Raw genomic sequence first — 11,668 nt, forward strand, 5'->3', positions numbered from 1 at the left:
GTTCAACCAACGGTCATATCAATACACGTTCTTGAATTTCGCCTTAAAATTTGAAGAAAGAACAATACCTATAACTAATAAAACATTAATTCGATTTATGTTTTACCGAAAATCTGTAAACAAAGTTCTTTATAACGCATGCATATGCAGACCTAAGATTTTCCACAAATTTTGAAGAAGAAATGAATGCAGAATTTGGAAAATTCACGAACAAATTGATTATTTATATATTCACATAATATAAAAGTTAGAGTTTTAAATATGGATTTAATTTGAGTTTAGAATGATCCAATTTAAGTGTAAATTTTTTATGATTTATTTAAATATTCTGTATAATTATTTATTTATTTTCATTTCTATAAATTTTGAAGAAAAAAGTGTATTAATGTAGAATTTGGAAAATTCATTAACACTGTTCTGTTGATGAGATATATATTCACAGAATATAAAAGTTATTTATAGATAGAGTTATATTTATGTAACACTAGTATAGATTTATTTTAAATACGGATTTAATATGAGTCTATAAGGATTTAATTTCTTCCAGTGCAATTTTTTTTTATGACTTGACATTATTTAAATATTTTGTATAATTATTTATTTATTTTTACTTTTAGATTGAGGTTTTCCATAAATTTTGAAGAAAAAGGGTACCAATGAATTTAGAATTTGGAAAATTCATGAACACTTGTCTATTCATGAGTTATATATTCACAGAATATAAAAGTTATTTCTAGATAGAGTTCTATTCATGTAAGCATACTCATGTAAGACTAGTATAGATTTATTTTAAATATGGATTTAGTATGAGTTTAGAAGGATCCAATTTCTTCAAGTGCAAGTTTTTTTATGGCTTGACATTATTTAAATATTTTGTATAATTATTTATTTATTTTTATTTTTTGATTGTGGTTTTCCACAAAATTTTAAAAAAAAGTGTACCAATGAATACAGAATTTGGACAATTCAGGAACACTTGTCTATTGATGAATTATATATTCACAAAATATAAAAATTATTTATAGAAAGTTCTATTCATGTAAGAATAGTATAGATTATTTTAAATATGGATTTAATATGAGTACTTTGATGATAAATTGATATTCATACACATCATACTAGACTATAGAATAATTATCTAGACTCAATGACAAATTGTGACCATAATTCTCTCCAACACGTTCTTTTTTAATCCAGTATCCACAGAAGGTTTGGCGTTAATGGAATAAAAAATCCAGAGACGTGTTGCTTATAGAATTCTTAGATAAAAAACCCCACACAGATATGAAACCCTAAGAATTTTGCAATTAATGATTTTGCGTTGCAAACCTCGAGTTGAGTGTATTTGGAACGCAATTTATTTGTCGGTCCCTGTCTACAGATTTTTGACTCTGTGATGGCCGTTGTCGGTAGACTCGGCCCGACGCACGGGAGTTGACTGGTCAGACAGTAATGAAAATTTGAGGATTGGATGTTTGGCTTCCTTTCATTTTAAAATTATTTTGGTTATTGTTTTTCAATTTGGAAATGAACATTGTTTCTCAATTTGGAAATGAATATACGTTAAGACAATCGTATGACTTAAGGAGCAGTATGTTTTGGGACATTTTCCATGTTCAAGACTTTCGATGTCATGGCACCCTACCAAACGAATGAGTATTTCTGCTTACGTTATTACGAGTATGTATGTAGATTAAATTTATATGTTTTACCTTGATATAAATGCCATATTTAAGTTTTCACGGATAAAACGTATCTTTTTAAGAGAAGGATATATATATATATATATATATATATATATATATATATATATAGTGTTAAAATTAATTTATAGGTTTTTTGCGATTTAAAAATCAGCTATTTGGAAGGATAATGTTAATAATTGATATTATTAGTCCCTGCCATCTGGCATTCGGCAGGGACTATAGTAATTGATCAGGGTGGAGTTAGCATTAATTCTGGGGTGTTAGCATTAATTCTGCGGTGTTATTTGTGGTGTTATTAGCTGTTTAACATAAGGTTTCCAAATCGCCTTTCCGCCGATGTGCTTACATAAGCTAAGTTCCATTTGCACCTGACGCCTCGCCATCCGCTTCGCCATCTTATTTGGCCTCTTCCCGAGGCGGAAGAGGCCCGATCATACCTTAAATTACTTTTATGCGCACTGCATTCTCCCTAACTGTCAACGGTCTGGGTTTAATGTTAACATTAATTCCCATTAATTCGTATTATCTGCAGGGGTATGGGTATGTTAAGGTTTCCTAAGCTTTGGTGTTAAGCTGCAGGTGTCCGTGGCTGCCGGCAGGTGTCAGGAGGGCGGTCCCCAATATCAACACCTTGCATCTGCTTCCCATGTTTCTTGCATTTACTTCCCAGAGAGCCTCTGGTTGTAGGACGACAGGAAATTCTGCTCGACCTTCCTTGGTGGGGTAGCGGAACGACCTCGCATCTGTCGCCTGGTTCGCATCTGTCGCCTGGTTCAATCAACGACCATCTTGCATCTGCTTCCCATGTTTCTTGCATTTACTTCCCAGAGAGCTTCTGGTTGTAGGATGACAGGAAATTCTGGTCGACCTTCCTTGGCGGGGTAGCGGAACGACCTCGCATCTGTCGCCTGGTTCGCATCTGTCGCCTGGTTCAATCAACGACCATTTCTGGAGGAGCCCAGCACGTTCGACTACCTTACAACAGGTTTTCCCATTCCTGTATGTTATCCCATTCCTGTATGTTATTTTTGTTGCAGTGAAGGAAAATCCCTGAGACTGCTTTCTTTATAGTTGGTTTCACAAGTCTGATTGACTTCTCTGCCATATAGCTGATGGTCTGTTGGGAAAAAACAACATGGATTCAAATAGATCAAGATTTTTTTTTTGAGATTTTATATAGGATACAAGAGAATAGAATATATTTATTTACATCCTCGGAAGATTCTGTAGAAACTATAGGACTAAGTTACAGCGAAAATTGTACAACAAATTTCCGCAGCGTAGCTACCCCAAGGCTAACTTCACCTACTCTATCTATACTGTGAAAATACCCATTTTTCAAAGTTTTTAAACACCTTGAGTATCAACTACCTACTTGTTTTTAAGTTTTAAAACACTTTACATATAAGTTTATAACTACGTACTGAGGGCAAATTTTACCAGCCATGTAAACTATTCAAATATTCATGCTTTATTGAGGGCTTCTTCTTACTTTCTTGTACAAAGTTACTGTAACATGTATATTAACCCACCTAAAAAAATGCCTGATGTTCAACATGACTTACTTGTTTAGGTTCGCCATTTCTGCCTCCAATGGTGGTTGCAATAATATGCCCCGCCTCTGTGACATTTCCAGCTACGACAGTTGCTTTTTCTTCCATCTCCTGAGGAACTTACCCATTAGGAAAAATTGATTTGAAACCAGAATTTACTTTCATGTCATAACAAAACTATTGTACATTAAAGAATACAAACACTGTAACAGTTCTGTTTCAAATAACCTAAACCATGTGATCACCTTGTCATCCTTGATCTTCATGGTGTTCATCTCTCTGGGTAGGCGTTCAACTCCACTTGGTCCCAATTTTACTGGCGCAGAACCGGTCTTGGTTTCTATTCTCACTGGCACCAACCACGTTACTACTCTATGCCTGTTACAGCACCCAACTTTCTGCCTCGACACCTGCCTGGATTCATGGTCATTTCCTGTATTAATACCAAATGACTAGACGCTACAAGCGCGTATTAAGATTCTAGAATCCCCGTGAAATTTATACAAATGGACACTTTTCTTTTCAGGGATTTGTTATTTTTTCGACATCCATTGCATGATTGTAATATGACACAACCAACAGGCATAAATATAGAAATTCTTTGAAAGAACAACTATCAGACATCAGAACTTAAGACCTTGTTATCAGTTTGTAAACAGAAATTGACACAACAACACATTTATCCCCTTCAATATGATGGTATTTCTTCTCCTGATATTACTTGATGACCAAATCCATGCTTACAATATGCAAGTTTTTCATTCACACAGAACAATGGACTGTATGGCCAAAAAAAAAAAAAAAAGGTTACCTAGTCGTGCAGTAATTTCAATGAACTGTTTATTCAATTGCTCTGTACGCCCAAATCTGCTGCTCCGCAATGAGTTCCAATCATCCTTTTGCCATGTTGTTCTCAAAACAACAAAAACATGTTCTTGCTTAGGTTACCAGTTATGTTTTATTTTTCTGCCTGCAATTACAATCCTACGGGCCTATTTCAATTCCTTTGAGTTTCATCGAAATGAATAGACTCGTTGTTTCCAATTGAACAGAGCATACTTCTGCAGGTCGAAGGTCGGAATGGGATCGGGCGAGAAGTAGCACAACAAGGATTCATCCCAGTCGACCACACAGTTTTCCATTTGTAGACACTTTTTTGGGGTCCTCCCGGTGAGGGGAGGTGAGCGACCTAAACTGCTATATCAATCTATTTTCGTGAGCCTCCCGGCCATGTATCTTCTCTTGGCAGGTCCTGAAAGGTCTGCTTTGCTTTCTCATTGATGCCTTGCTCCGTCCTACCTTTCAGTCAGTGCAGGCTGGGAATCTCATTCGCACCAAGCCAAAAGCCTTGAAACCAGGGCCTTAGCCAGTCAGTAAGGGCCTTCCTCTCACTGAAGCCAGTAACTCGGACTGGCATTATCTGTGTAGGAACCTCTCGTACATTGAGGTTAAAGCATTGAAGTGAAAACATTGGGGTGAAAGCTCTTAATACACATCTAGTTACTGGTAACTAATAAGGTCAATCAATAGCCAGTTAACTCCTCTCACTGAAAGGGCCTTCTTTCCTCTCACTAAGGGTCAATCTCACTCAGCCCAAGGTCAAGGGTCAATCTCGGTGAAAGTAAAGGGTATTAATGGTTGGGCCACCCACAACTATCACTTTACAACTCGAGACTACGGATTGAGTTAGATCGATATGGTAGCGAGCGGAGAACGGGATCACACATTTGGTAAATCAGTAAAGCTATCACTCATACTTGCTTTATTCACTTATTTTACTCCCGTAAACTAGGCCAACGAGTCTAGGTTAGCTCATCTCCTCCTAGCAAGTATAGGTTAGCCCCTGATCTAAACACAGCGGGTATAGGTTAGCTCATGTGCTCGCTTTATTCACTGACTTCACTGATGGTGTTCTCCGGAGGCAGGGCCCGGCGTGTCTCCTCTCGTAAGCTTTGGGGTGGAAACCAAGCCCGGACCCACTCGGTTGAAGCCCGGTCTTCTGCAACTGGGAAGGAACAATGATTCAAATATTCAAGAGGCTTTCCTTCCTTACCAATGAAGCAGCAAAGTTAGTGAGCCGTGTAGGTGATCCTCCTTCCGTACGGAGGGCACTTTAAGAATGACCTACACATTTCCGTATGTGTATGTTCTATGCTAATGCCACTGGCAAGCAGCTTATATAAACTTTCTTCTATTGGTGAGCAGGCGTTGGACAAGGAAGTTTTCTCCAGGCTGGATGTCCACAGGTCTAGGTCAACCATCGGTACAATCTTGATTTGATTTTCTATTCCACGTCACATACTGCAGGAAATAGACATTCCCTCGAAGTTCAATGAGTTGATATGTGCCATCCTTCGACTCAAAGGTGACACTCAAGGCTACAAGGTATTCCTCATAACCTTTTATAGCAAATCAAATCAAATGGAATATGTTGTGGATTTATTCATTTTTTATTGCAATTTAGAATTGGGATACATATGATAGTGACAATGGCATTGTGAATGCAGGCGGACAGGGCGCGTGGAGAGGAAGCTTCGTCCGTAACATGTTATATGAAAGACAATCCTGGAATAACAACAGAGGAAGATGCTGTCAATCACATCAATTCTATGGTCAATGAGTTAACAAAGGAACTGAATTGGGAGTTACTTAGACCCGACAACATTATTCCCATCTCTTACAAGAAGCCTACGTTTGACATTTGCAGAATTTTTCATCACGGTTACAAGTACCGAGATGGGTTCAGTGTTGCAAGCATTGAAATAAAGAAGTTGGTAACGAGAACCATCGTTGAAACTGTGACTCTGTAACAAGACCTGAAACGTACAATAAGTTCCCAAGTTTCTGATTTTGCTACCTAAACTTGGAGATCTCTGATTTTGCTACCATGTTCTTTTTGGTCAGCTAATAGAGACGTCCATATCATAATGGTCATATGGAGTAGGTGGTGGAATTGATTGGAAGCATGGAAAGATACCATATTACATTATAAAATATGTGGCTTTATCTTATAAAATATGTGCGTTCATGTCAATCTATTTTATTGGTTATATTTGATAGCACTTCGATAGAGTGTAAGATAATCAATCTAGAGCAAGGGATAACGCTCAAAGCACTTGTTCTGGTTAATCAAGCGAATCACCCGGATCAACTGCTTAGTCGATCAAGCTCATTGGTTGCATGGCACTTGTTCTATCATGATGCAGGGACTTGCTGCCTCGCAGTGCTCCTTGCTTGAATGCTAACTAGAATCCTTCGGAGTAAACAAGCTAAACTGCTGCGACTCGTATTCGAACTGGCTTAGACCTTAAATATTAACTTCATGCAGGGACTCAGTGCCTCGCAGCTTCCCTTGTTTAAAATAAAATTTTAGAATCAATATTAAATTAAAAAGTAGTGTTACCATTAACATTTCCATTTTTTGAATGTGAAACAATAAAAAAAAGTTAAAATAATTTTTCAATGTGAAGCTATCAAAAAAAGGTTAAAATAAACATTGATATATGGATAAAAGAAAGTTAAAATAAACATTGATCTATGGATAAAAGTTAAAACAAACATTGATCCATGGATAAGGTGTGTAGATGAATCAGGTCATTTAATTATCTTTTCTTAATTGAAGAGAATATTCAATCCAACAGTAACCTATTTTTGTTGAAATATATCACTTTGTAAAGTAATAATGTCTACATTATGTTGGAAGACACTCTAATTTTATGTAAAAGAAGTATATATTTGTTGGAAATACTGAGAGGGGGAGAGGGGAGGAGGGGTGGGGTAAGGTGAATCAGTATTTCTAACTATTTATTTATTTTTAATTGTTCTAGTGATTGCCAACAACCTATATAGATGTATATATGTATACACAGAACACAGAAATCAACAGTTGAATTTAATGGTTTTATTAAAACTCAAGACAGTGCAAAGAAATAAATACAATATAAGTATAAATTTGATTGTGAATAGTTGCCAAGCTCCAACTTGGACTTCAGTGAGGCTCCAACCTCCAGAGAACCAACTCTGTTTTGTTGTGGTTCTGCACTTAGGAGCACCTACCCCAATGACTTCAGTCTTGTTCAGTTCTGAGGCTCCAACCTCTTGGGCTCCAACCTAACCTTGGTATAAACAGGTATGCTGCTGCATTCTATTCAGCTGAGGTTGTCTTACTCCTTCTCTCCTACCTTTGCTGCTTCTGTTGCCTCTATAGCCTTCACTGCTTTTTCTGCCTCTTTTTCCCGTGTTGCTTCTACTATCTCACCCTCGGGTTCTTCACCACCATAACCGCACCAACAGTTCTTTGTTTCTACTGTTTTATACATTCCCATGTCTTTGTCCATTCGTTTCCGCTTACACCGTCTCTTAGGCTTCCTCTTCAGTTGTTGTTGTTTCCTCTCACTCGCTTGATCTTTCAGCTTCCCCCTCTTCAGCAGTAGCAGCCATCAAATCATTGAACTGCTCTGATTTTCCCAGTATTATTTCAACCTTTGCTTTCTGGATGGGACGACCTCTTGATTCATCTCTCATATCAATGGTAGATGTTGAGATTTTCTTTTCTACAGCTAGACCATTGTTCTTCAATATCTCAGCAACAGTAACTACTGTGGCAATGGCCATTCCTAAAGCAGATAGCTCCACTTCTTCATGCTGCTGCATATACCTCTTGGCGAGGTTGACATAGAAGAAGAGCAGCTTCTTGGTATTGGAGACTTGAACCCTTTTTTTCTTGTGAACATCATTAAGATCCATGTTTCCAACTCGCTCAGTGATTTCTTCCATGGCCATCGTTCCTATGCTTTGCTCTTTAGGAAATTTTCCCCTCTTAATACCTCTGCATTACTTCTCCGGCTCCACTGTTTTATTCCAAAGACCCACGTAATTGCCCCCATATTATCCTCTGCCACATTTGCAATCACAGTCATTGATCACCCTCATCCAACGGTTCCCGCATCGCTACGGCCTTTTGCTTGACATTAAACCTCGTGCATCTCCTCACCATCCGATCAAACCCTGCCGCAATCGGATAGCAGTCACACCTTTCCTCGCTGAAACTTGCATACGCGTTAACCTGTGGGGGTGGTGGTTTTCATCTGCCACACGTTGTATTTTGATTGGATCGCTAGCCCTTGTACGTATACCACCGAACCTCGATGGGCGGTGCGGGGAATACCACTTACTGCCTACCTATACGTCTCTCGCGCATTATCGTCTGTGCATCTTTCACGTGCGACGACCATTGGATCCGCTGCTCTTTGATCCGATGGCTCACATTCACCTCTCCCGCCCGTCCTCCCGCTCGTTAACCTATGTGCATCTTTATCGCCCGCAACCGTTGGATCTACCGGTCATGCTGTATCTGCCGTCCATCTACGCAACTCTAATAGTGTATTTGTCGGGGATTCATAGTATTCTGCCTCCGTTTACGTTAATGCATATTTATATGGTTTCTGCTCCGATGGCTCTGTGTGTTCCTCTTCTTCGGCTCTGTCTGCTCCTCTCGTCTCTATCTGCTCCTCGAATATTGCCATATTGACATCAATGACAATCTATGTCCAACAATCTCACCCTTTGTTATTGATGGCAATATTCTTCTGCTTTCTCCCCCTTTGACATCAATGGAAAAGGGATGCATATGGACTTCCCCTGTCAAACTGCTCCCCCTGTCCTGCTACATATTTATGAATGAACTTGAGTGATGATAAAGAAATAACCCCCATCTTTTGATGCAGATGTTCGAATGCTTCTTGAGGAAGAGGTTTTGTGAAAATATCAGCTATCTACTCCTTAGTACTGATATATTCTAGGACGATGTTTTGTTTAGCTACTTGTTCACAGAGGAAATGATACTTGATTGGTATGTGTTTGGTTCTTGAGTGCATCACAGGATTTTTGCTGAGACTAATAGCAGTTGTGTTGTCACAATAGATGGAAATTGATTGATCTGTGCATATGCCGAGATCTTTTAGAGCTTCCTTCATCCATAGTATTTAAGAACAACAGTATATTGTAGCAATATACTCAGCTTCGGCTGTGGATAATGATATGGATGACTTTTTTTTACTGAGCCAGGATACCAAACAGTCTACTAGGAAGAAAGCATTTTCATTAGTGCTTTTCTGATCATCTATACTTCCATCCCAATCAGCATCAGTGTATGTAGTTACAATCAATGTTGAGTCCTTTGGGTACCAAAGACCAAAATCAGAAGTTCCCTTCAGATATCTTAGAATTCCTTTTATAGCTAATAAATGGAAATGTTTGGGAACAGATTGAAATCTTCCCACCATTCCTATTGCTTTCATTATGTCTGGTCGTGTAGCTATTAAGTATAGAAGGGTTCCAATCATTGACCTGTAATGAGTTGCATCTACTAGAGGGGAGTCATCATATTTGCTCAGTTTGCAGTTTGTGGTCATAGGTGTGCTCATGGGTGCACAATCCTTCATTCCATATTTTTTGAGCATGTCTTTTAGATATTTGTTTTGAGATATACACAATCCTGCTCTAGTTTGAGATATTTGAAGTCCAAGGAAGTGGGACAGCTCTCCTATCATTGACATCTCAAGCTATTTTGACATGTTTTGAGAAAATTCATGGCTCATTTAATCATTATTACTAGCAAAAATCAGATCATCGACATAAACAAGAGCAACTAGTAACTTACCTTGATTTGTCTTTATGTATAGATTGCTTCCAGACACTCCCTTTTCGAAGCCTTGTTGTTGAAGATAGTGATCCAATCTTGCATACCAAGCTCTAAGAGCTTGTTTCAACCCATATAAAGCCTATTTCAACTTACAAACTAAGTCCTTTCCTGTTGTTAGATCAAAACCTTCTGGTTGCTCCATGTAGACTTCATCCTTGAGTTCCCCATTTAGAAATGCTGATTTCACGTCCATTTGATAGATTTTGAATCCTTTTGAGTAAGCAAATGCCAAGAACATCCTGATAGCTTCCATACGGGCCACTGGTGCAAATGTATCTTCAAAGTCAATTCCTTCAATTTGTGAATAGCCTTTGTAGACAAGTCTTGCCTTGTTTCTGATAACCTGTCCTTCCTCATTCATTTTATTTTTGAACACCCATTTGGTTCCTATTATGTTTTTGTCCTTTGGATGAGGTACCAGCTCCCATGTCTTGTTCTTCTCAATTTGGGTCATTTCTTCTTCCATGGCTTTTACCCAATGAGGATCCTTACCTGCTTCTGCAAATGTTTCTGGTTCTATCATAGATAGGAGGGCAATGACTTTTCTCTTGGGTGTAATTGTTATCCTTCTTCGGGTCTGCACACCTTCATCTTTATCGCCAATGATCTGCTCTTTTGGATGGCCTCTTTGGACATACTTCGTCTTAGAAGGGGTATTAGGTGGTTCTCTTTCCTCTTCTTCTTCTTCTTCTTCTTCCTCATCTATTTCTTCTTCTTTAGGTTCTTCTTCTTCAATGAGAGAGTCACCTTCATGTTCTTCAATTTCCTTTACTAGAAGATCTTCACCAACCTTTACATCAATGCTTTCCACTATTTTATTTAGTCGATAATTGTAGCACTTGTAAGCCTTGCTCCATGTAGAGTATCCAAGAAATATCCCTTCATCAACCCAAGAATCAAACTTTCTTGGTGAACCATCATTTATTTTTATGAATAACTTGCTTCCAAAGATCTTGAAGTACTTCACTGAAGCAAGTCTTCCTTTCCATAGCTCATAAGGAGTTTTATCATAATTTGGTCTTAATTGAGTTCAATTCAGTGTGTAAACAGTTGTGCCTACTGCTTCTCTCCAGAATTTAGGTTGTAAGTCTGCTGCTAATAGCATAGTTCTTGCCATTTCTTGGACTGTTCGGTTTCTCCTTTCAACTACCCCATTTTGTTGAGGTGTTCTGGCAGCCGAGAATTCCATTTTAATTCCATGAACATTACAGAACTCACTAAACTCATTTGATGTGAATTCTCCTCCTTTGTCTGTTCTGAGGCACTTAATTTTTGAATATTTTTCATTTTCTACAAGGGCTTTTAGATTCTTGAAAAACTCAAAAGTTTCAGATTTATACTTTATGAAATATATCCACATCATTCTAGTATAATCATCAACAAATAACACAAAGTACCTTTCTCCTTGGAGTGCTTGATTTCTAGTTGGCCCACATACATCAGCATGGATGATCTCTAAGGGCTTTGATGTAGAGTGTTCCTTTGTCTTGTGGTTGATTCTGGTTTTCTTTCCATGTTGACATGGACCACATATTGCTTGATTTGGTTTGAATAGCCTTGCGATGTCTCATACAGCTTTGATCTTGTCGATATTGATCAGATTTTTGAAGCTTGTATGTCCAAGTTGCTTGTGCCACAGCCAACTCTCATCTGTCTGACTCATGTAGCATTTATTTTCTTGAATATTTTTCAGAACGTAAATGTTG

At 38.1% G+C, this 11,668-nt stretch overlaps 1 long non-coding RNA gene and 1 pseudogene across 1 annotated transcript; both read right to left on the reverse strand.

Moving 5' to 3' along the window:
* Positions 1 to 2,799: 2,799 nt before the first annotated feature.
* On the reverse strand, positions 2,800 to 3,612 carry LOC149202302 (uncharacterized). The gene is made up of 3 exons (XR_016253510.1): positions 3,505 to 3,612; positions 3,272 to 3,370; positions 2,800 to 2,823 (listed from the first exon to the last, which is right to left on the reverse strand). It is a non-coding gene; the product is annotated as an uncharacterized LOC149202302 (long non-coding RNA).
* Positions 3,613 to 7,651: 4,039 nt separating this feature from the next.
* Positions 7,652 to 8,041, reverse strand: LOC149202303 (uncharacterized protein At2g34160 pseudogene; annotated as a pseudogene).
* Between the last annotated feature and the right edge of the window lie 3,627 nt (positions 8,042 to 11,668).

This window comes from Pinus tabuliformis, chromosome 2_1 (genome assembly GCF_031772625.1).
Source record: "Pinus tabuliformis cultivar Carrire ecotype Pingquan chromosome 2_1, CPIR1, whole genome shotgun sequence".
NCBI classification, from domain to species: domain Eukaryota; kingdom Viridiplantae; phylum Streptophyta; class Pinopsida; order Pinales; family Pinaceae; genus Pinus; species Pinus tabuliformis.